Genomic DNA, 25943 nt, shown 5'->3' with positions numbered 1-25943 from the left:
AGGCTGGTGAAAGTGTCAAGCAGACTTAAAAATGTGTATTTTAAATGTAAGACTTTACAATAAAATATACACTTAGCATAGAGTATCTTCGTGGTATTGTGAGATTATTAAATTTTAACAATAATTTCAGAAAAACGAGGAGTTTTTCTATCTTGTAGGGCCTTTCTGGCACACTGGCAAGGCTGCATAAATCAATTGTGGTAACCCTAAGAGTCTGAGAATTAGATCATTTATAATAAAATGCTAAATATGTGACTAAGAATTCCAGAAAGGATTAATCAGCGAGTATCTGAAGGATGTATTTGAGAGGAATGGGGCATTGGGGGAATGAAAGGTGTGGACAGGTGAGGGGGAGGGAGGGGAGCATACCTGGTGGGGAGGAATAGAGTAGGTGAAGCACAGGAGGGGGTGGCACAGCGCTGGTTCTTAGTTTTCCCTCTCAACTTAAACTGTGTGCACAAATGCAGTTCGGTCCTTGCTAGGGAGTAACCTTACCTCACAGGGCTGTTGTTCTAACACACGTAAAACTGGCACATCAGTCCCCAATAACAGACAGCTTCTGTCCTGCTCTATTTGGCCCCTTCCTCTCTTCTAAGTGACCATTCCTTCAGTCCCTCATGTTTTCAGGGTCTCGAGTCCAGCTAGAGACAGATGGATCTATATAAATAGAATACAAGAGGTGCAACCAGATTTGAGGAGCCAGATTCCTTCCTTTTCTCCTGGCAATGTTATCTCTAACAGCAAATAATGGGACTCCACATCCAACAAGTGAGGATTGGCATGTAAAGATGCTACAGTCTCATAATAGATGGTGCAGTCCTTAAAAACGTGTAATAAAACCACATTAAGATGGAACAATACTCATGCTGTTAAATAAATGAAAAAACATTTATAGAACAGCATGTACAGTGAAACTAATTTCTTTTAAAAATATGAATTGACATAGGAAGAAAAGATGCAGCATTATTAACATCCGTGTGATCTAGACAGGGAAGAAATTACTAGTTAGTCCCATGATGCTCAAAACAAACCATAGGAGCAACAACAAAACTACCTGAGATTCAGGGGATTAAGTGACTTGCCCAATATTACACAACTGGTAACTGGCAAAGCCTCAGCGGGAACCAGATTTCATATTCCCGATTCAATGTTCTTCCACTGACCATTCTGAGCCACTCTTTCCTCAGACTGCTGGTGTCCCTCATAAGTATATACATTTCAGAAAGGACTTGTTACTTTGAAGTAGCCACAATCCTTTAGATGTCCTTAGAAAAATAGTTTCTTCTTCTTTCTTTAAGAAATGATGGAGTAATGTGCTCAACAGACATTCTCCCTGCTTCCTGAATCTCTCACGAGCAAGTGATGTGGGCGCTTTATGCATACACCCTGGATACAGAGGCTATCAGAGCTGGTGGGGACTTTGGGAATTTCTTAGCAAATGAGAAAACCAAGGGTCAAGACAAAGTGAATTGTCCTCGCTGGGAATGAACTCTCCCAAGGACCTCCTCTGGTCCCCATTATCTCTGGGTAGCATTTAGCATTGGCTGGGGATTGAGATTGGAACAAGAGCAGGAAGGAGTGGTTAAATGCGAACAAGTTCCAAAGGGGGCATATTACTATTCTTTGTGACTGACACCAGAATGAACCATCCTTTGTCTTGTCTGCCTTGGGATCAAATACCTCTTCTCTTTCTCTGTCTCTTTTATAAAAACATTTTTATCGGGGTATAATTTACATATAATAAAGTTCACAAATTATAAAATCACAATTCGATGAATTTTTACAAATGTACCACATCCACTTAACCACCATCCAGATCAAGATAGAACATTCTTAGTACCCCAGAAGGCTCCTTCATGCCCCCGCCAAGTCAATTACACCTCAACTACTAGTCTGATATCTATCACTTTAGATTAGATTTCTTTAACTCCTTATGTAACTCACAGCATAAATATGTGTGTTGCCCCTACAGGTTAATATGCCTTGATGTAGCCATTACCCACACCCCAGCTGCCACACATCACGGTTGGCAAAACATGTGCATACACATATGTGCATGCAGATATACCAGCATGGCAGCAGTGAGTTAAAACTTGTCACAGAATTTTGAATATTTTACCTTATGTGCAAAATGCTGTGGGAATGGCAGAGAAATAGAGAGTGGGATCAGGAAGGCGAATATGTCTCTGGCAAGGCTACCAAAATGTCTCATGCTCTGGATCAAACCATGACTGTAAGGCAGGTACTCCTCTTATCTAAGTCACAAAGAGCTAAAGAGCATTGCTCTTCTACAAATAAATCTCCAATATCTGAATCATCCACTGAATGTTTCATCAAACCAGTGTCATAGGTGGAACTTCTCCATCTACTAACTTTTAACTGGTGGTTCTGCTACTTGACCTCCATGGCTGGCTGAGCCCTGACGCAGGTTTTGAACTAGTTCTTATTTCTGGTTCCAGGAAGGCAACACTTGTGGAGATCTAGTTCAACAGATTCCCCGTTCACTCTGGGCTGCTGTGACTTTGGTCACTTTAATCTTGGTGAACCCTGATCCCAGTTACGTTGGTGCCAGGTTTGGGCCTCTGATCCTTCATCTGGGCTGGATCTCCTTAATGCCAACAAGCTCTTGTGGAGCTTGAACAATTGCAGTCCTTTCCTTGAGGACTCAGGAGATGAAACATAGATTCTATGTTTCTATAGGTAGATTATACCAGGCTGTCAACCTCTGTCAATGAATAATGCCATCACTGCTTTTCAGAGTCATTTGAATCTCAAGCGAGGCTCATTGGATTTATCCACAAAATGTATCTGTCCACCTCATATCTGCCTACCCCTCCTTCATTCAACGACATACCTCTAGTCCAAGCCATCATCTTCTATTGCCTGAATGACAGGCTCCTAGCTGGTCTCCTTACTTTCACTCTTGCTCTGAAATGATCTATCCCCCACTACCACCACTACCACCCAATTTGTCACATAGCAGTTAGAGCAATCTTTTAAACACCAATGACATCATTCTAGCTGTTATGCAAAGGAGAGAAAAAACATCCCAAATCTTTAGTATGACCTACAAATGATCTGCCTCTGCAGCCCCATTTGGTACAACTCCCCCTTTGCTCATTATTTTTAGCCACCTTTGTCCCCTACCTGTTTCTGCAACACACCAAGCTCTTTGACCTGGCTGTTACCTCTACCTGGAATGCTCTTCCTCTGGCTCTTGTCCTGGCTGCCTCCTTCTCATCCTCAGGTCTGATCTTATATGTCACCTCCGTAAGTAGGTCTTTCCTGACTACCTTATTAAAGTTTCCCCCTGCCCCAGTTATGACATCCTTTTTATTTTTTCTTGTAGCAGTAATCCGTAATCACGTACTCTATGACATGTAACTGTAATTTGCAAATGCAAACACGATTGTTCTTCTGTTTACTTATTTATTATCAACATTCTAGCTTCAAATCTAGATTGTGATCCCTTGAAGGCAGGGACTTGTCTGTCTTGTTCACAGTGGAATCCTCGGTTCTTAGCAGAGTGTCTGGACTTTAATAGAGGCTCAATAAATATTTCCTGAATGAACGAATAGATTATTCACACCTCCCTTCTCCTATATCCTACGTTCAGCTTTCATGCTGAAATTCTATAGATTTTGCCTCGTAAATAACTCTTGATTCTTTCTACTTCTTTCCAGCTCCACCACCACCCTAGGTCAAGCTACTATCAATCTTCGTGTGGCCTGCTGTTACAGCCTCTTAGTCTCCTTACATTCACTCCCCACCGATTCATTTTTCTCCTTGAACTGAGAGTGATTTTTGAATAAATCTGGTCATTTCACGTCCTTGTTTAAATCAGTTCAATGGCTTCCCTCTGATGTGAGGGTCAAGACCACAATTCTTATTATGATTTGCAAGGCACTGCCTTGCTTAGTGCCCTTCAGCCTCCAATCTCATTTTCTCCTCCACAATCCATCGCTCTTACTCCATTTGTGACCTATCCCTTCCAACCTCAAGGCCTTTGCTTCTGTTGTTCCTTCCATCAGGAATCTGCTTCTTCTCACTCTTTGCTATGTTAGTCCTGTTTTTCTTTCAGCTCACATGTCATTTACTTAAGGCAACTTTCCCTGAATCCTTGCTTCTACTCCCCATCCATCCACACCAGATTGGGTCCACTCAACTACATGACTTCATAGAATTACTGTACTTAAAACAAGTTATAATCAAATATTCATTCAGTAATTATTTACTGATTGTCTTCTTCATTAGGCAGTAAGCTTCCTGGGGATAATGGCTATGTCCGTCTGTTTCACTGTTGTATCTCATGGATGCTACAATGTCTTATATATAGAAAACAGTCAATGAATATATGTTGAATGAATGACTGCAAATAAAAATGCGATATTCTAAAGAGTGAAATTATATCTATAAATTATGTATAAGTAGCAGTAACTCATTATTGATGAAGTGCTCTTTCATGTGTCAAAAGCCACTGATGGCATATGCACTGACATCTTTCTAACTCAGAGTCTATAAATTCCAATCTTGTATTAATAATGATGCCAAAAATAATAGGTAACATATTGAGTACTTTTTATGTGCCAGTTTGTACTAGAGCCTGAAATTTAGTCCTCCCAACTGTACTAGGATGGTACAGTTATTACCCCCATTCTTAAAGATAACTATAGTTTTAAATCTTCCTTCCCTTTTTTATGCATTATGGGAACTCCTAAGAAATCTTCTAGATTTTAGACTCCCTTGTTCTGTGAAAGATGAGTTGATGAGTTTCGAATGTCAAAAGATCTTTCAGGTAAACAGTACGTTGATCAAATCTTTTTAAAATTCCAAAAGAGGCACCTTAGACTGAAATCATTTACCCTGCCCCACCGCCCACCCCAACCCCAGGCTGTTGAAAGCTAGAAGTGCCAGTGGCGGTGATTCAAACTGTGTCCCACCAGACTTCTCTAATTTCTCTTGTCCACATTTGGGTATTGGAAAAATCAGGTAAAATGACTACAAAGTCATAGGCAAGGTAGCTGTGAAGGGATAAACCTGTAGCCTGAGGAGAGTAGAAGGGGAGAGAATAGTCCTACCTGCTTTTTCTTTGATGATGTGGCCACCTATGGAGTGACTGTGTTTGCAGGAGGCTTGCTCATTGAGAAACAAGATTAATTTAAAAAAACATAATTAAAAAATAGTGCCTTACGTCTGTATAAGACTTGACAGTTTGCAAAATTGCTTTCATGTCCATAACCTAATTTGATTCTCATAACAGTTCATGAAAAGCAGACATTATTAACATCCCAATAAAGATGAGCAAACAAAGACTCCACGGAAATAAGGACCTGACCAAGGCCCGGAGGCCTCAAGAGGCTCATCTCTAGGACAGTTCCGGAAGTCATGGTTTCCAAGGCTCTGCCATCCCCCTGCACACATCCTTCAGAGAGCCCCTCAGAGGGCAGTCTTTTTTGGTGCTCAGATCACTTCTGATATGGGTGCATCTCTCGGAGCCAATTTCTGAGCTGTTCAAGAAAACCAATTACATCTGACTTGGTGTCAAAATCTCATTACTCGGCTTAATGATTACCTTATTCACCAGACTTAGCTGGCTCCTGGCAACTTTTACCTATTTCTAAAAATCAAATCCTTCCTTAAAGGTGGAAACTTTGCCAAAAACTGATGATATTCAAAAGAATGGGATATATAGAGAAATGCCTGGAATGATGTTCACCAAATATTAATGATGGACTTTTAGGTATCTAAAAAAAGCTTTTCATTTTTGTTCTTTTCTACATCATTTGAAACCTCTATAAAAAGCCATATTTCTTTTTAATAAAAAAAAATAGAGATTTCTTAAATTAAAAAAAAAAAGATTGGAAGCAAATATGCCTATTAACAGTAGCTAATTCTGAATTGTAAGATATAGATGGTTGTCATTTGTGTGTGTACATGTGTTTTCCTTCACTCCAATAATTTTCCAATAATTGTTTGAGCAACAGAAACATCATGGCATAAATGCAAAGCTTTTCAAGGGGCTTTACTCAGAAAAAAACCACTCATTTGGCTGTGCACACACCAGTGTGTTGGTTAAAAATAAATCAACTAAATAAATCAAGTAAGTTATTTTATGCCTCATTCATAGTACAACTGTCCAGCTGTACCCTTGATTCACTCCTGGAGGCACAGGACTATAATCATAGTCTGGCCTAGCTTTCTCATATGTGTGAGCAAAGACTCTTTGTCCATCTCTCATTCAAGGTTGTGGTGCAGCCACGTTTGGAATGATAACAAAGACAAGGATAAACTCCCTTTCTCTTTTCTTCTACCTTTCCCCTTAGTGGTCCAGAAAACTCTGCTTAATGTCCTTTCGGTGGCACAGATTAGTTTCTTGGTGATGCATTCCACACTCCTGAGGTTAATAAATGACTTTGATGAAAAGCAAGTCATTTATTGTGGACTTTTGTATGACCTTTAGTCCAGTCAGTAAAAAAAGATTGTGCTGTGGGCACTTTCAAACAAAGAATTAGCCTTACTGCCCTGTTGCCACATGTCCAGTCAGAGCACATGGTCTTTTCTTGGTCACTTTCATTCCAAAGACTCTTTTGCAGCCAAGAGAAATTTTAGTTGACCAAATTCTAGCTACTAGAGTCTAGACTGTAAAGCATCTGTATTGTCCAAGCACAAAATGAATGACCACTGAGTTTACCTGAATGGCAGTATACCTTTCCCTACACACTTTTCTGTATTGGGCTAGATGGGGTCAGATGTGTTCAGCCTGTGGCCTGAGATGATACTGATGTTCCCAGCCCACTGCCCCCTTCCCACCCAGCCCCGCTATCCTCACAAGGTTTATGAACATTCTTAATTAAGAGAGAATAGTAATGCTGTGTCTCCATCTTTTTGTCTGAGCCATACAAATGAGAGATTGGAGAACTAGGATCACTTCCAGCTCTAAAACTGCTTGCCAAACCTCCCTTTAAGATACTATAAAGCTACTGCGGCATAGTTTTAAAGAAGTTCTGAAGAAAGTATTTATTTTTAGAAGACAGCACAAATCAAAGACTTTAATGAATAAAATGGACATCCTCCATTAAAGAATCTTCAAATAGATATTGTAGGTAGAAAAAAAGAGAGCAGAGTTTTAAAGTAGAATCAACAAACATTAAAAGAGCAAATGACAGAATCTGGCACAGATATCAGAGGGACAAAGGGATAAGGAAATTGTATACAACAATAACAAAAATGCAGACACTTCCAAAAGTCACCTTGGAGTTTTCAGGAAGGGATGACATTGCATCGAGTGTTGTGGAGGTAAATGTGGGCAGACGGTGCACTGATATTGGTCCAGGATAACTGGCAAATCCTGGTCAGGAGGAACGACCATATGGAGCAATAAGAAATATATCTTCAAGTGGAGGGCTTGCCCCTCTTAGAAACCACCGTTGAAATAATCAGGAGCCAGCTTGCACAAGTCATCCTAGACTATCTTTGACCTCTCTTTGCTGTGGTTGTCAAAATGGCAGATGAAAAGATCAGTGTTAATTTTAGTAATTCAGATAGGTGTTTTGACACCGACTTAGAAATCGTACCCAAATAGTAAGAAAAAAAGATAGAAAGGTCTGTAGTACCTATAGGTGATATATGAGCCATAAAGTCAGGTGATTGCTAGAGCAGTGAGTTGTTAACCAGGACCAGGGGGACTAAGAGCCCTTTCATACGCAGCCTTGGCCTAGTCTTCAGATGTGTTATGATGCCCAAGTACATGTATACCTCAGTCTTGGAGAAGGGGACCCAGATGAGGTAGCCTATGTCCAGAAAAGACGAACAGGACAATGAAAGCTGGGAAATGAAGCCATGAGGAGGAAAGAATTGTGGGAACTAACCCTGAGAATTTGCCTGGAGAAAAGAACACCTAGTTGGGACATGGCTGAGGTGTTCGGGATGCTGAATGAGGTCTTAAATTTTTTTCTAGGTGGGGATAGAGAATAGGACCAGGCAGACAGGCAGAAATTCCAGGAAGACAGATCTTGGTATGATATAAGAAAGAATTTTCTAACCATCAGAACTGTACAAAAATGCCCTAAGTTTCCAACACAGCATGAGAAAAATGTCCTATTACAACAATTAGGATTATGTAACAATGGAAATACATATCTCCCAAAGTGAGATTGTAAAAGTTTTCAGAAAGAAGATGGATGATCAGGTGTGAAGGGAAGCGAAAGGGCTTTTGACCCTGAGTGAGTGTGGACATGAGATCTCCATGTCCCTCTAGAAGAATTTACAATCCTAAGAACTACCTTGAATTTATATTGTACCTTTCTTCCTTGGAACTTAAAGTGCTTTTACCTCTAGTCTCACAAGAGTCAGTGAATCACAGAACAATGAAGCAACTTGCTTAAAAATTGTTTGTAGCTATTTTGGGATCAAAATCCTTCTTAGGAATATAATTGTCATTGGTTTCTATACACTTATACATAGGAAGGTACTTGAGTTTACCTAGATGTAAGATGATATAAAAATCTGAGGCAAGATTTTCAGATTTTATAGAATAAATATGGGGATACTGATTTATATGTTTTAATACGTCAATTAATTGAATAGAGCAGTTCTAATGACAAATACATAAAATAAAGCAAATGAATGCAGTTACTCTAGTTGACCTTTGGCAAATCATTCCTGCTGTCTGGGTCCAGCTGGACCTGTGATGATCTCTACCATTCCTTCCAGTCTCATACGTTGTAAACGAACTATCAAAGCCAGTGGCAGCGTTAAGACATGATGTCACAGACACCCAGCTAGCCCTTGACAGGGAGGTGGCTGGCAGCAGGTATGAAAGGAGAATGCATAACTTATGTCCTTCTTATTTTTTATTAGCTACTTATTCACACTCCCCTTTTCTTTTCTACTTTAAGAATAAATCCAGTTTATCTGCTTAATAGGAAACTTGCATTAATTCTCTTACTTCCTGGGGCTTGGGTTTCTGGTTTATCCAGCACTTACTGTCTTACTTGGAAGAGGCCCATCTCTATGTGGAATAGATCTTCACAAGGAACTGTTGCTTAAATGGTCCTGTCACTTCCCCTCCCCAAAGCTACACAGGTCTCACTGTCATTCTTTCCCTCTATGTTCCTTGTGGGATGTGAACTGAATAATCAGCCCCACCTGATGTATTTGTTTATTTTTTGTCTCCCTTCATACTGTCCCATGAATTCCTTCCATTGTTCTGTCCTGAATCTCCCATTTTCTTCTCTGTTTTCTGCTCCTTCCATTCTCCCATGTTTGGAAGTGGCCATCTGTCACTCTCCAGGGGTAGTACTCAGGGCAGCTGCTGTCATTTTTTGCAATCTACCTTCTTCCTTCTCACTTAACGACCAAATGCCAAAAGTCTTCCCTTCAAAATCAGAAACAAGACAAGGATGCCCCATCATCACTTCTGTAACATTTTCCCAGAGGTTTTGGTCAGTTTAATAACATAATAAAAAGATATCAAGAGTGTAAGGTTTAAAAAATAAAAATAAACTTGTCATTAATTAATTATAGAAAACATGATAATCTTAGACTCTATGTACAAATAATTAGAATTAATAAAAGCATTTAGCAAAGTTGCCAGATGTATAGTATATAAAAGTCAACTGCATTTCTATTCATCATCAATAACAGAATATATATACTTGGTAAATAGGTACAATTTGTAATAGAAAAAATTTTCTCAAGAATAGAATGAACTAAAGATGTGCAAGAATTTTAAAGAGAAAATTTCAAACATTATCAAAAGACACTAAATAATCTTAAATAAATGGAAAGCTCTACTGTGTTCATGAACAAGAAGACTCAATATTGTTAGGAGGTCAGTCCTTCCCAAATTGATCTATACATTCATTGCAATTCCAGTAAAAATCTCAACTGATATGTGTGTGTGCATGCACTTCACAGCAGTTGTGTGTGTGTGTGTCTTGCATGCACACAACTTGACAAACTGATTGTAAAATTTATATGGATGAGCAAAAGAGTGAGACTAGTCAATATTCCCAAAGGAGAAGAACATGGAAGAGAGGCTTACCCTACCAAGTGCCAAAACAATATTATGCTGGACTAAGTGAGACAGTGATAATGACAGAGAAGACAAATAGTACAGAATATAGAGCCCAGAAACAGACTCATGCATGCATGAAAACTTGATAATTGACCAACTGCATTGTGTATTTGTGAGAGAAAGGGTAGACTATTCAGTAACAGTATTTGGAAAACTGGTGAACCATATGGGAAAAGAATTTGGACCTGTAATCGGATCATACACAATAATCGTTTGCAAATGGCTTGAAGATTTAAATGTGATAGGTGAAATTTTTAAAAATTTAGAAGAAAATATAGAATCATTATAACCTTAAGCACGGAAAGATTTCTTAAATAAGTAAAATAAAGCACAAAAAATAAAAGATGATAAATTCAACTCTATTAAACTAAAAACTATTGTTCACAAAAAAGATCCTATAGAATGAAAAGACAAGCTGCAAACTGGAAGGAGATAAGTGCAGCGATGTAACCAAAAAGGGATTAGTATCCAGAAAATATGACATTCCTCCTGAAAGAAAAATAGAAACTTCCATGTAAAAACAACGGGCAAAAGGCATCAACAGGAATTTCAAAGAGAAAAAGAATATGAACAGACAAGGAAAGAAAAACATATACATTGGTAATCAAATTGAAACTACAACAATCTGGCAGTAACTCAACTGTTGGCAAAAATGTGGATAAATGAGAACTTTTATATACTGATGGTGGAAGTTGAAATTGGTAAAATCACTTTGGAAATCCATTTCACATGGTCTAGTAAACATGAATTTGCACACACTAAGCCCAGCCGTTTTACCCCTAGGTAGAATGCCTTAGGACTCTCGCATGTGTGTCAAGGAGTCATGCGCGAAAATGTTTGTAATAAAAAATTTTTTATAACAGCAGGAAGATGCAAATGCCAATTCCTGATCGACAGGAAAACATAAATGAATTTTGGTACACTCATACAATGAAATTCCATACAGCAGTGGAAATGAATGAACCACAGCTATAGTCATTAACTTGGATTACTCTCACAAACCCAATATTTTTAAAAATGCACATTGCAGAAGAATGCAAAGAGTATGACTGCAATTGTACAAAATTCAAAACAATATAAATTAAACATTTATATGTGGGGGAAAATCTCATATAAACAATGTGACTTTTGTATATATTGACACAATTCTCTTCTTTACTGATTGCATATGGACTAATGTGCATTATGGTAACCCAAGCTGTGGCATGATGAACTGAATACATATATGTCATAAAATTATAAAGTAAGGGAACGTGAAATACAAATTTGGAAGTGGTTATCTCTTCGAGGAAGGAGCAGGAAAGGACTTGATTAGAGGCACAGAGGGGTTCCAAAGACTTAACTTTCTAAGCTGGATTGTAGGTACACAGTTATATATTCTATTATTATTCTTTAAACCATACATACACATTACATAGTACCTCTAGTATGAATGACATTTTCTAATAAAAAGCAAAGAATGTTTGATATTTTCATAGTAAAATATTAGGAAAATATAAAATGAACAATCAAAAATTAAAGTTAGTTGGGTAACCTACTAAAAAGAATAAAATTTTTTTGGTTTAAAAACAATATTTGCTAACTATAAAATATACAATCAATGTAGAAAAGTAAAAGAAGAAATTAAAAAAACAGAAAATTACACACACAGTTTTACAGAATTGAGATCATATTATACAGAATTGAGATCATATTATACAGAATTGAGATTATATTATACAACCTGTTTTTTTTTAATTCAACAATATGTGTTTATTGTCATAAATACATGATAATCAAATTTAATAATTTCATAGTGGTTCATGGTATATATGAGTTAAAATTTACATAGCCAATCATCTACTGCTGGGCATTTAATTAAAAAATATATATATATATATAATTTACTATTACAAACAACATTTTAATTAACTTATTTTCAAATACTTCTTTAACACTTCTCCAATTATCTCCTATGCTTCATTCCCAGAGGTGGAAATGCTGTGTCATGCTTTTTTTTTTTTTTTGCTGGTAAGGGGTAACTGGCTCCTTTCAAAGATTTTATCTATAACTATCTATCTATCTATCTATCTATCTATCTATCTATCTATCTATCTATAGAGAGAACGCTAATTTATGTTTTAGTATTTTATTTTCTGAGGTTAAATTGTTCCTTCTATGATTGATTATGCCCTGAAAAAAAGGCATGCATAAGAGAGCTCTGAGTCCCTCTCAGGAGTGTCAAGTGGTGGAACTTGTTTTTAAAATAAAAAAAAAACTTCAGAGAAGGCCCAAATCAAAGGCTAAAATGATAAAACTAACGATTAGCGGCTGAATGGAGAATATAAACAGATTAAAGGCAGATAGGTGCACTGTCTAAAAACAGAAATGGGGACTGCAAATGGGTGGACGTAGGAAGCTGCAGAGAGATGATCAAAGCAATGAGAGCAGAAAGAAAGCTGAAGCAAGAACACAAACACTTTGCACAGACATCTTGAGGGCCAAAAGAAGGGGAAGCAATGTAATGGGTATAGGAGGATACATATGAATCGATGGCACAAGGCAGTCCAGAGGTAACCTGATCAGGAAACCAAAGCACTCTGGTCAAAGAGAAAAAACTAATAAAAACCTGCATTAAGAAAAAAAATTACTAAATGAGAACATAGAACTTTAGTGTCTGTAGAAATACTTGTTAGTGGGGGAAATTATAAATATAAAATGGGAGCACTGGTAAATATGAACAACTGTCAAAGATCTATAATTTTAAAAAAAAAAATGTAAAATGTCCTTCACAGTGTCAGTGAGGGTACGATAATATGGCGGCTACTCCAGAGGGTAAAATAAAGGCTGCCTGAGTCACAAAACCAAGTAGCAGAGGGAAGAAGAGAGGACATTTAGTTAGTTTAGATCAGTATGTTTAGTTGAGTTTAGATTTAGATCGGACAAGATATGAATTTCCCACTGAACCACACAAGGATATGAAATGCCAGACAAGAGCTCAGTTTCATGCGAATATTTTCAGCTCCCTAGTTCGGCTCCACAAAAAGAACAAACGGATGGCATAAATACACCAATACAGGGAAAGATCGAGATGGAGTTCCAAAGACTCTACCTCTTCAAACAACACACAGACATTTCTCCAATTAAAAAAAAAAACAAAAACAAAAACTAAACTTAAAAACAAAAAATCAAAAAAACCCTCTCAATTTAAAAAGTAATTATTACATAGTAAAAGAGAGAAAAGAAGAAAATAAAAATGTGTCTTAATTCTAGCTCCTGAATCTCACAACGCTTTACATTTTTTAACATATACATTACATATCTATGTCTCTGGCTCTACAGCATTTATTTCTCTTTGAATTTATTGTGTAGTAACTGTTTTTACACAAATGGATTTAATCAGAAATCCTACAGTATGTTACTTTTTGTATTTTATTATATCATGAACACATTTCTATGCCATAAGTTATATGGAATACTCTTTTTCCATATAACTTATAATGACTACTTGGTACTTCGTTATCTCTCTGCATCACACTTTATTTAGCCAATTTCGTTTTTTTGGACATGGAATCTGTTTCAAATATTTCATATTATGAATACTGAACTTCCTTAGGTTAAATCTTTGTGATTATTAATGATCATTTCCTTAGCAAAAATTCAGTCCTGGGAATTGTTAGATTAAAGGGTAAGAACATTTCAAAAGCTTTTAATATGAATTGCCAAATTGCCCTCCAGAAGGGGTGTATCTATTTACACTGTCATAGCAGCATATGAGAGAGCTTTCTGCTAAATCATTATATATTTTTTGAAGAATAAAAGTAAGATTCCAGAAACTAAATTTTGACTATGGGCTTTGGAATGATGTGACCTAGTTTTGAATCTAGGCTGTCTCTCTTACTGGCCATGAGACCTTGGGCAAGTCACTTAACCTCACTAAACCTCAGTTTCCCTATTGTATTGAAATATACCTAACAAAAAGTTTTGATAGGGTTAAACAAAACAAGGCATAAAAATGCTGAGCACCTTGCCGGATACATTGTTAACATTAAAGAAACAGTAAATGATATTTCTCATAATGTTTTTTTTACCCTAGTATTTCACTATGAAAGCTACCAAGAACAGTACATGGAATGAGCTCCAAAGAGAAGGAATTCAGATCATAAGAGATACTGAAGGAAAGCATCAAGACCACTACAAAGCTGATTCATAAATGTGGGTCAGAAAAAAGCCTCCTGAACAAGAAAACGAATTGAATCTGGAATTATGGACTAGGGGTGGTGTCGGTTTAGCAGAGTAGCTACATGAGTCTGTAACCCAAACACAACCAGCATTTTTGCATTAATGGACAGAGAGGAAATGAAAGCACCATGGGAAAACTCAACCTTTGGCTACAAGGCCCAGCTGCTCAGCAGACCCCTTACGAGAAGATAATGACAAATTTTGGGAAAATTACAAAAGATTACAAGCCCTGAGTGTGTAAGCTGTCATAGCAGGTCGATAACACCACCCAAGCAATAACAGAAATAAGGACCTCAAGAGGAAGGAGGAAGGGAGAAATGGAGGAAGAGAGGGGGAGTGAGGAGGGAGGAGGAGAGGAGGGAGAAAATAACCAAAGTGTACAGACCAAATGTGTCACACAATATTGGTCCCAATAGATCTCATTAGGGGGAAGTGGCTCCACAGATGTACAAACTGGGAACAGACAGGTGAGATCTCTTGGCATATACTTGAATGAAGACAAGGATGTGAAAATGGGAAGTAAGATAATGGAAATGGAATTTGAGTAAATATGGAAGGGAGGAAGGGGTGTCTGGAAATCCTTAAGAAAAACCAAGTGCCAAGTACAGGGCCTCATGGAAAGTTCTTTCTCATGGTACCGTGGAGCAGCAGGGCAAATACTCAAAAACCACCCATGGCCATAATGCAGAGACGGAGATTAAGGAGGGTCAAATCTGGCTGTTTTTTGCCTTCTTGTTTGACTTGATTTCACCAAGATAGGAAGGAGGATAAGGGAGGCAACCAGTTCCCACCATGGCTATTCTAAGGGAGACCCAGAGATGCCAGAGACGAGGTTTCAAGGAGTTCCACATCCAGTTAAGAAGACAAATCCCTTGGTATAAAAAAGCAAACACATATAATAAATGGCCAGGTAAGAACGAAAGATGCAGTGCAGTGTGGGCCGTGGGCAGACACAGATGGGAAAGCTTCCTGCCCTAGAGAGCCTAGATGGACTAGGGGATGAGTGGAGACCGGGGTTCCCAACTGGAAACTTTGCCAGAGCTATGCAGCTGAGGCAGGATTGAGAGAGCACGTAGACTGGAAGACCTGGTGACATGTACCATCGTGAGAAAGGGGCAGGACAGTGAAATGGAAATAGCTTGGGTTTGGGGGTCAAGAAGACTTGTTTTTCCCACTTACTTGGAGTCCTAGGGCCTAGTTTTCTCACTCCTAAAATGAAGATAACATCCTCCTTTCAGCATTGTTGAAAAGATGAAGAAATAAATGAATAAATCACTAACACAGTTACTGGCACATGGTAAGTGCTTAGAAAGGGATAGATAATTTTACTATGTTACTCCTAGAAACATAAGCACAACATAGAAATCAGAGGATCGGACGATAATATGAAAAACAAGATAAAGATTTCAAAAAGTGAAAATGTTCACATAAAAATGTAAAGGGTGTTCAAAATTAAAGGGACAGGTCAGCGTGGGGTACCTAATGTGTAGTCCATGAGTCAGCATCACCTGGGAGCTCGTGAGAACCACAGACGTTTGACCCTATCCCAGACCTACTTAATGAGAATTTCTGGGGGTGGAGCTCAGCAATCTACATGTTGATAATATCCTCCATCTTAAAGTTTGAAAGTCCTAGGCTGGAGGATTTGGAAACTTTTCTTGAACAAGAGATTAGCTCAAAATAGATACAGCTGACTCCAGTTAGCATTGCTCTCAATTAATGTTCTCACCTGTGCATGAGGGTTATTAATTCATAAAGAGAACTTTAGAGATTCTGCCAGGTAAGTACAGAATATAGTCACAGAAAGTGGGATAAAGTTATGTTAGTTTATGTCACTTTAGTCATATTTTGCTGCTAATAAAGTTACAGAAACCTTTAGGTTTGTAGAGCTTTGAGGATTTTGGAATTGTACATCTATATTGATTCATTTACCCACAGAAACTGTGCGGTAGATACTCTTGTCATCCCCACCATGCAGATGAGGACAGTGAGGCACGGAGAGGTTTCCAAGGTTACAGCGCTAATGTTCAGCAAAGCCAGGATTTGAACCCAGGTGGAGAGACTCCAGAATCCATGCTTTTAGCTGCTAGTCTGTGCTGCTTCACCCCGATCATAATTTATTTCAACACTCCCATATTATCAGACACTTGGGTTGTTTCTAGTGTTTCATTTCCATAAATAAACACTGGGAAAAACAACTTTAGTTATGTCTTTATTTTAAAAAAATTTTTTAGATTTGTGTTACACTTCTTCAGCACTTTAGTTATCATGACCGTACAACAGCACCAAGCATTTTTTCTTAGATATCTTCTTTCCTTTTTGGGGGGCAGGGCATAAGTCTTAAATCACATTGCTAATGGTTTCTTTAGGATAGAGTCCCAGAAATTGAATTTCTTGGTCAAAGGCTATAAACGATTTTAAGGCAATTTTTTTCCAGATAATTTGTTATGAGGGTAACCATTTTATCTCACTCTACCAGCATTATTTTTAAAGTCTTAATATTCTGGATAAGCAGACTGGTATATCATTGTTAAAGTACTTCTTTCTTTTATTTGAGTAAAGTTAAAATATATTATATGTTCATCAACCTCATGTGAAAACTGTTACATCCTTTGCCCACTTTTTTGAAACCAAGGCCTTATATTTTTTCTATTAAATTTTATGAGCTCTTTAGATATTGAAATTTTTAACTTTTGGCATATTTGCTGCAATTTTTTAAAAGTTTATATTCCTTTTAATTTGATTATGACTTTTTATACGTATTTTAAATATTTATGTAACAAAATCTGTCAATATTTTCCTTCATGATTCTCTGCTACTTTCGCGCTTAGAAAGAACTTCCTTATTCCCATAAAATAGCCTCTGCTTTTTTCCCCATTCCCCAAAATAGAAACTTTCCAAACTTCAACTTTTAATCTGAAGTTACAATTTGACTGTATGTATTTACAGTAAGAAGTTCATTTCTTCAGAAAGCTAAATAAGCTATGCGTGTTCATTTGTGCTAGTGGGGATCCTTTGAGTTTCATGAAACCTGCATAAGATCAAGAGGCAGACAGATAGTGGTAAGATCACAGGGCTAGGAATAAATGGAGCGAAGAGCATGAATCAGGTCTGTCATCTTTGTCAAGTCACTTCACCTTTCAGTGCCCTGGTTCCTCATTTGTAAAATGGAGATGGTGGTACCTGTCCTGCCCATCTCTCTTGTATATTTCCTGAGATATTCTGAGGATTGGATAAGTTAATAATAGGAAAGTGCTTTGTCAATAAATGACTGCTATGTCAACCTACATATCAAGATTCATTCATTCATTCAGCTTCTCTGGTGCACCAAGCACCATGCCAAATTCTGGGGTTTCAGCATCGAATAAGACATAGTATCTGTGCTTGATGAGCTTGAACTATGTATATTAGCTCATTTAAGTCTCTTAATAACTAGTGAGGTGGGTAGTATTAGTAACCTCAGTTTATAGATAAGGAAGCTGGGGCACACAGAGATTAAACAACTTGCCCAAGGTCACGCAACTAGTAAACTGTAGAGCTGGGACATAGGGCCGAGCCATCTAACTGCAGAATCCAGACCACTCTACCGTGCTGCCTCTCAAAAGACAAGGGTGAAAAATGGCTAATTGTATAGAGCGAACTTTTATTTGGAATATTTCATTTTTAAAAGGGCAGAAATAGAAGACCACTTGGCTTCCTCACTACCTTTTTCTCCTGATCTCTCAATAGACAAATGCTTTGCACTAAGGGGCTCCCGTGGCAAAGGCTTAGGGCATAGAGATGAGCAGACCTGGATTCTGACCTGAAAGAGGTCATGATCCGATAGTCTGGTCCGAAGCTGTGGTGGAGAACTTCAGCCTGAGGGTTCCCCTCTCACTGGCTTTCTCAAATCAGCTGCAACTCACCCCTTTCCCTCCCTACCTACCCTTTTCTGCAAGGGCTACCAGACTAGAATAGCACAGCTGGCGTCTCTCAGTTCGCAGTGCCAACTCAATGCTTAGCATGCAGTTGGAGATCCACTGATATTTCCTGAATTTATCTAAAGGCTTTTGTCAAATTACAGACTATTTAGAAAAACTATGTGGAGGATATGATAATTCTCAACTTCTATTAAGAGGAGAAAAACAAAACTTTTTCCTAAGGACAAACACCTCACAATTCATGGAGGGAACGATTACAATTTCATTGAGCCTGCTTCTTTCTTTCTACATGAAAAACAACAAATAATCAAGAAACAGGCTTGTTAGGAACTCCACCAACAAAAAACACTCAATTTTTCTATTTGTTAGTAATTTTCCTTGTGTGTATGTGAAAGACTTGTTGAAAGAAGAATAGCTAAAATTAGCTTCTTCTCTGTGGGTGTCATATTACCTTTGCCCCCATGATCACTGATAAGCATTTTTTGAGGGTGGAGGAAAACTGGTTTCCACTCTGGCTCTCCGGGAAGGGAGGATAAATTATAAATGAGAAACCCGTAAAAGCCAATTAATTCAGATTACTTACCCTAAAAAAAATCTTCATTCTTCCTGCTTTTCCAAAGACCCTGGGAGACAGCTGAGCCAAAGTATGGCCAGTTTAGCACCCACCCTACACCGGGCTTTCCATATACCGCTCATTTAACCCTCACAAACACCTTTTGAAAAAGAAATTACCTCAATTTTTAGATATCAAAAGAATATCCACCAGTAAAAACAGGCTCAGAGGTTAGATATGCTGCCTGAGGCCACAGAGATGGAAAGTGCTCTTTTATCCAAACTCTAGACTGTCCACGGCACAGGCAGACTATTTTTCCTCATTTCACATTTTGCCACCTCACTCATTGGCCATGCCTAGTTATAATGTCTGTGCATTTCTGTGACTTTGAGTAATGATATAGCTGTTCAAGCAACTGAATCCAGCAGTACTACATTCAATCAGCATTTCCCAGTATCCGCATTTGGGAGAAATGGGCATAAAGCTTCTGGCAACTTTTCACATACGTCTGGATTGTCTCCCATCTTATGAATGCATGCTGTGGTTACCAAGACCACACTGTATTATAAAATAGAGACAACCTAAATCCTCTAATTCTCACTGGCTTTAGTAAAGGCACCTCATCCAGTGCTTATTGGATTGTGGGAGGGCACTTGAGATAAAAGGAGAAAAATTCAATCAGGGTGGCGTCAGGCAAGAGTTGAACCAAATATACCAGGCATGAGTGAAGGTTATATGTGCCATTTTATGACAATGGCTAATGGATGAAGTCCAAAGTTCATTTACCTTAAATTAAAAGCCTCCTAGACGTGAGAGAGTTAAAGATAGAAAGATAATTTTATTTGTTATGGATCAGCTAAGCCTTCCCTATCCAGTTTTATGTTATGACAAGTTATCAAGGAGTCTTCTGAGTTAGAAAGACAGCTTTTTTGGAACCTATCATTAAGTCCTCTGCACAAAAGCACTTCCTAGATACCTGATCCCAAGTCCTGGTTGATCACTGGCTTCTTTTGTTTATCCTAAGATCACTTGCATGACAGAACCCACTTCCCACATCTAACAAGTAATTGAGTTCTATGGAGTCTACCTTACATACGTCTCAAACCTTCGGTTCTATTTCTCTCTGACCACTACCACACCACCGTCATTCATGCCATCTTCACCATCGTCCGAATGTTTACAATATCTTTAAGTGGTTTCTCTGCTCCAAACTTATCTCCCTTTAACCCAGCATCCACATGCAGCCAGAATGATTGTGCTCTAACAAAATGCTAAGTCACTCCTCTACTTAAAAACTTCCAGTGGCTCCCTTTGCCAGAGGACAAATAATGAAAATAAAAGCCAACCATAATTGCATGCATAATTTGTACCGGGTACTACATGTCTTATCTTAATTCTTGCAGCAACTTAATGAGGGAGGTACAACCTTCATTACCATTACTTATCGAGGGCAAGTTATTTGACTCAGGCTCCACAGCTAACCAGTGGCAGAGCCATGACTCAAACCTGGGTCTATATGACCTTAGAGTGCATATTTTAACTACCGTGGTATTCATGTGATGGCATGCAGGTTCTTTATGGCCTGGCCTGCCCATCACTCCAGCCTTATCTCTTAATGAGCCCCTCTTCATTCCTTATGCTTCAGCTCTTTGAGCCACAAGCAGGTCCTGGACTTTGACATGTTGTTTCATGCTGCTGTTTTTGTTTGTTTTTTGCACATTAATCCCTTCTCTATAATGCCCTTTCCCCTTTGTCTATCTTGTGGAATGTCTTGTCTGTCAAGATTCAACTCAAGTGTTAACTCTTTCATGAACCTTCTCCCAACTCCTCCTCTCCTTTGTAGAACTGACCTCTTCCTTCCCTGTGCATCACTGTACCCTAATTATGCTTCCATTATAGCAACCACAATACTTTCCTACCCTTCTATGGATGGGTATGACTACCTCGCTCTTAGATGTCTATGAATTCCTTAAATGTTGAGACTGTGTTGGGACATTTTATCCATACTACCTAGCACAGTGCTCGGCATATAGAAGGTTCACTGTAAATATCGTTGAATGGATAAAAAGATTTGTTTGCACATGAAATATGTTGCTTAGTCAGAGCACCCCATGCCACTAGAGTGAGGTTTATATTATTTCTACTTCATGAGGTTTATATTATTTTTACTTACAGCATCAGTACAATGAGTAGGGTTTTTTTTTTTCTTTACTTAAGGACTGTACTTGAAACTCTGAATAGATATGTGTAGCTTTAGGTCTACCTGCCACACCTGTTTTCACCTGGGAAAGTACTCAGTGAAAACAATGAGTTGTCACCATACAAACCAAATTTGGTATGGCAGTTATAGATATACCTACCTTAGCAATGAGAATATGGATGACTTGCATTTGAATCACAATGAATATCCTTTATTGTGCACAATCAAACAAACTGATAAGAATAAAATTAATGTAAACATTTAATTTAAAAGCAAGAACAATAGCAATATAAAACCATGACCAACTCAAGACAGCACAAGTGATGCTGTGATAACAAAGCATCTCTTCCCCAAATTCCAGAAATACTAAGTCTACATATGTATACATGCTATATGGCAAACACCACGGGCAGCCAAAGTTCTTGCTTACTAGCAGCCACAAGCAATTCCTAACCTATATATTCTGGTCCTATCTTAAAATCATACATACCTCCAAAATTCCCACCTAACCTTGAACATCAACTCAGGGAAAACCTCTGAGAAAGCCTTCCTTGGTCTTGTAGTGCAGTGTGTACACGACCTTAAAGAAAGTCATTTCTCTCCTTTCGAGCGCTATCTGATTTGTAATTACATATTCAATACCTAGTTTTTCTATGAACGGTTGCCTCCCCAAAGCATCTGCAAGCTCCAGGAGATCAGGGACCTGGTCTGGTTCTAGTAACCATTTTTTCCCCAGCAACTGGCACATAGCCAGGCACTCTATAAACATTTTGAATGAATGAATGATGAATGATTTCTTCACCTATTCTCTTAAGAATTATACCTGATTCCTTACCAGACTCAAGCTGATACTCAATCCATTCCTCTTCATTATTTCCTGACTCTACCACAAAGATCAGTCCTTATTTTCGAATCATCTCGCCTCCCACTTCTCCACCCCCCCATTCGGAAAGCCTTCTTGGAAGTGGCAGCTTCTAGCCAACCTGAATTTTCTGACATTTGTGAGATGTAGGTCAAGGTCATGCAACACGAAAAAATAACAAAATAACAAAATAAAGAAAAATACAATGACTGGAATAAGTTATTGTAAATACTCTACATAGCTCCTAAGAAATCTATTAATTCAGTAAAAATAATTTAAGCGACTTCTATGTTATCATATAAATAAAAATGGATTTATTTGCTTATTTTTTTCACTTCTCAGTATGTGTGGCCTTGCACAGAAAAAGCCTTGGAAAGAGATGATTGTGCTGTTTGTTGGCAAGAAGTAAGCCACATATGTGGTCTCTTGCAAAATTATTCGGAGGTTGTTCCTGAAGAAGGCCCTCTGCCCCAGATTCTTCTCTTCTCAGTGGTCTTGGCCTGCTCTCCTTTCCTACTTCCCTGTTCCCCTCTAATTCCTTCCTCTACATCTTCCCCTCCCCTGCTCACCAACCACAAAGCTAGGTCTCTGAACCCCTCCACAAGTATAAAGCCTCCAACTGCTGAGTTCTTACAGAGGAAAAATCCTATGGCTGCCTCTCCGGGGCCATGGGGAGGGGAGGGGAGGAGGGCAATGGAAAGGTATAATCGGTGAAGTTCTGTTTTCAGGAATCCAGGAATCCGAACTAGTGAGATATTAATTTCTGGATATCTAGAGCATTTTAGGGAATATCCTTCATTAATTCCCCCTCAGTACCAGATTTTACTTAAATTGCATTTGTAAAGTCCAGTTTAAGGGAAAGAGCAGATAGTACAGAGCTTTTCAAGGACTCTTCCCCAACGCTACTTTCTTAGAATTGCTGGGAAAGTGAAGGCAAGTAAATGAAATGTCCTCTCATAGCGGCTCCCTACCCCAAGGGCCACCGCAAAGAAAGGCTGTGAAGACAGCAGGGGTGGTGCCAGCAGATAACACTGGAGATTAAGGGGTGCAGGCAGTGGCAATGACGTCATTTTCTGTTGGCACTTTCATTAGGCAGAAGGTGGGATACAGAATGAAAAGTAGGGGACAGAATGAGAAGAGTGGGAATCGATATGGGTGAAAAAACAAAGGAGGTATGAATAGACACAAATGCTAGTGTAGGCATTATCTCTAGAAGATGAACTTTTGTGTTATTTGATTTTTTAAAACGATGACCATGTATTATCTATTGAAATTAATTTTAAAGTAACGATAATAAAAGATTCCATCAATCTGATATTTCCTTTTTTTCTTGCCAAGGAATATAGCAGCTCGGGAACTGACGCCTTAATTTGGTGCCACCGAGGCAAAGTCCCCAAAGTAGCTGGAGGCTTACGCCAAGGATCCTGCAAAAGGATGGGTGCTGATGTTGTGCCCTCCCTACCATATGAGCTCACGCTAGAAAACTGCCTGCTCCCTCGTTAACATACACGGAAAGGGTGGTCTTTATGACAGTGCTGCAAACAGATACAAGCGCTGGCACAGGACACTATCCACAGCCCGCGTCTTGGTGCGCACTCGGGTTCATCCGCGAGGGCGACCCATTGCCCCTTCTGGGGGTAACTGAGCCATCTGGTCCTGTGCCCGGGAAGCCTTTGGTCGTGTAACTTGCCCCACACTTCGCACCCAGTGTTCCCAGGACTGAGCTGCTCAGGCTCGCGCCCCTCGTTTGGCCGCCGAGCCCGCAGCCCCCAGACCCGCCACTGCCCCTCCCTCATTGTGGCGCTTTCTGCCCGCCCTCCTCGCGGTCCTTAGTCCTACCTGTCGCCCCTGCTTGGGCTCCCTCATTAGGGGCCACGCTGGCTGGTCAGCTGTGGGTCTCCACGAGGATGGGCTCGCAGCTGAGCTAGGACGGCGCGCGGGCCCGGCTCCGGATGCCAGGGTTACCGTCTCGGAGAGGTGCCCGCCTTCGGGTTCGGCCACAGCAGCCCCCGCAGACCCTGGGGCGGCTGCCGCTGCCCCGACCTCGGAGCTCCGCCCCTCTCCCGCTCCCCGCCCGCCTGCCCCTTCGGGGTCCGCGACTGCTAAGTGCAGCTCCCCTCGGAGCCCACTCGCGGGAGGCTACCTAACCCTGCACCCCGGGCAGCTCAGGGCGCTTCTTCCTTCCTCTGAGGGCCACGCGTCGGGTCTGGTCCCTGGTCCTCTCCGGTCCTCTCCGGTGCTACGCCAGGAGTTCGCGGACCCCGGATCCTGCACCTGCGGTCGAAAACAACTCTTTTCTCCTCTTCCTTGGAGATGTAAAAGCTTACGACGTTGGGGACTTACGACTCCGCCAACGTTCTCTGTGCTAAGAGCGGGATTTTTTTTTTTTTTTTTTCCTCTGATAAAAGGCCAGAGAATCACAGTAAAATAAATACAAAGCCCGTGCCAAAACTCTTACTCATTTCCTAAGACTCAGGTCAAGCGCTGCATACGACGCTGCGAGACCTCGGTGCTGGCAAACAGCAACCTCCTCCACTCTCTTCCCCGGACAAAAGCAGGCACCTGGGGTGCGTTGTTGCTTCTACCAGACCTGACCATGGGTTCTAGGAAGACTGAGACCCGGCCTGCCTGCTTGCTCATCCCTGTCCCCAGCCCCTGGCATAGTGCCTGCCACCTATCAGGCGCTCGGATATTTTATGAATAAGTGGAAAATTAATTTCTTTTGTAGAAAACCAGATTTTTTTTTTTTTTTTTTTATGCTCTCAAATGCCACATACTCCTTTGGGTAAGCAATTTGCTAATTTCTATAAAGAGCCACAAATCCCTTTTGATATAGTAATTCCATTCTTGGGAAAATTTCTAGAACAAAATAATACTCATGCAGATGTTTGTAACAGGAGCATTTATTACAGAAAGTAATTTTTAAAAACCACAAAAAGCAAACAAACAAAGCATACTGTCGACAATAGGAAATTGGTTAAATGAATTATGGTAGGGTAACTTAATGGGATTTTACAACCGTTAAAACGGTAAACATTGAGACAAGAGTGTCTCAAAATGTTTTTAAAACAAGGAGGGAGTATTTATTTATAAAGCAAAAACAACAATAAAAAACAAAATATGAAGCAACATGATAAAGTAGATGAAGTGTTCACAAAATAGTAAGCCAAAAAAGTAAAAAAAAATTTCATAGTTACTATTCTTAACAACTTCGAAAACAAATGCAGATTTCTTCTCTGTAAAATGGGGATTACACCTACCTTGAGGGGTTCTTGGATTATTAAATGAGATATTAGAGAAAAATGCCTGGTATATAGTGGATACTCAGCAAAAAGTTGCCATTTTCTTGCTTCAAAGGAATGCAGACTCACATTTAGAGTCTCAAATACATCTTCATCATAGCCCAGTTCTGCAGGTTTGACTTACTTCCCCTCAAATGGAGGGTAGACAGAATTGAACACATGTTCAAGCACCAGGTTAAAGTGAAGGGAAGAATCTAGTTAATAAGAATAAATGTCAAGCCCTCCCTCAGGCCCAAATGCTCAGCAACACAAGTTCACATTGGGAGATTTGATGCAGTAGCAGTATATCAAAATAGCTTAGAGATTTCTGTTGGCTACAAGCACAGCCTGGTTGGTGCCCAAAGGCTGAATTAATTCAACCTTAAAGCTGAATGATGCTGGAGTCTTAATCTGAATTTATACTCTTCAATGTTCAGCTTAAAACCTGAGAATAATGTTCAATGTCTTTAAGAAAATATCATTCTGTGTGGAGAAAAGGGAACCCTCATACACAGTTGGTGAGACGGCAAATCAGTATAGTCATTATGGAAAACAGTCTGGAGATTCTTCAAAAATTAAAAACGAATCTACTTTTTGACCCAGCAATTGCACTTCTGGGTATTTATCCAAAAACAAACAAACGAACAAACAAACAAAACACTAATTCGTAAAGATCTATGCATCCCTATATGTTCATGACAGGCTATTCACAATAGCCAGGATATAGAAGCAACCTAAATGCCCATCAACTGACGATTGGATAAAGAGGTTATGGTTTACATATATGATGGAATAGTCTGTGAAAAATTGAAATCCTACCATTTGCAA

The 25943-nt window shown here is 39.3% G+C and overlaps 1 protein-coding gene across 3 annotated transcripts in view; it reads right to left on the bottom strand.

Annotated features, from left to right (window-relative positions):
- The window catches only part of CASR (calcium sensing receptor), a 67971-nt gene extending 43593 nt beyond the window's left edge, over window positions 1-24378 (bottom strand). For 2 of the 3 annotated variants that reach the window (XM_039843179.1, XM_039843178.1), the window contains exon 1: window positions 23674-24188. The gene's annotated coding sequence lies outside the window, so the exon portion shown is untranslated. Of the gene's footprint in view, window positions 1-23673; window positions 24189-24292 lie in introns of those variants that run through there. The other variant, XM_039843180.1, reaches the window with a different exon arrangement.
- Window positions 24379-25943: the final 1565 nt, after the last annotated feature.

Source organism: Pteropus medius, unplaced genomic scaffold, assembly GCF_902729225.1.
Source record: "Pteropus medius unplaced genomic scaffold, Ma_sr-lr_union100, whole genome shotgun sequence".
Taxonomy (NCBI): Eukaryota; Metazoa; Chordata; class Mammalia; order Chiroptera; family Pteropodidae; genus Pteropus; species Pteropus medius.
The sequence above is the reverse complement of the archived record's forward strand: the minus strand, read 5'-3'. Positions and strand labels throughout refer to the sequence as shown.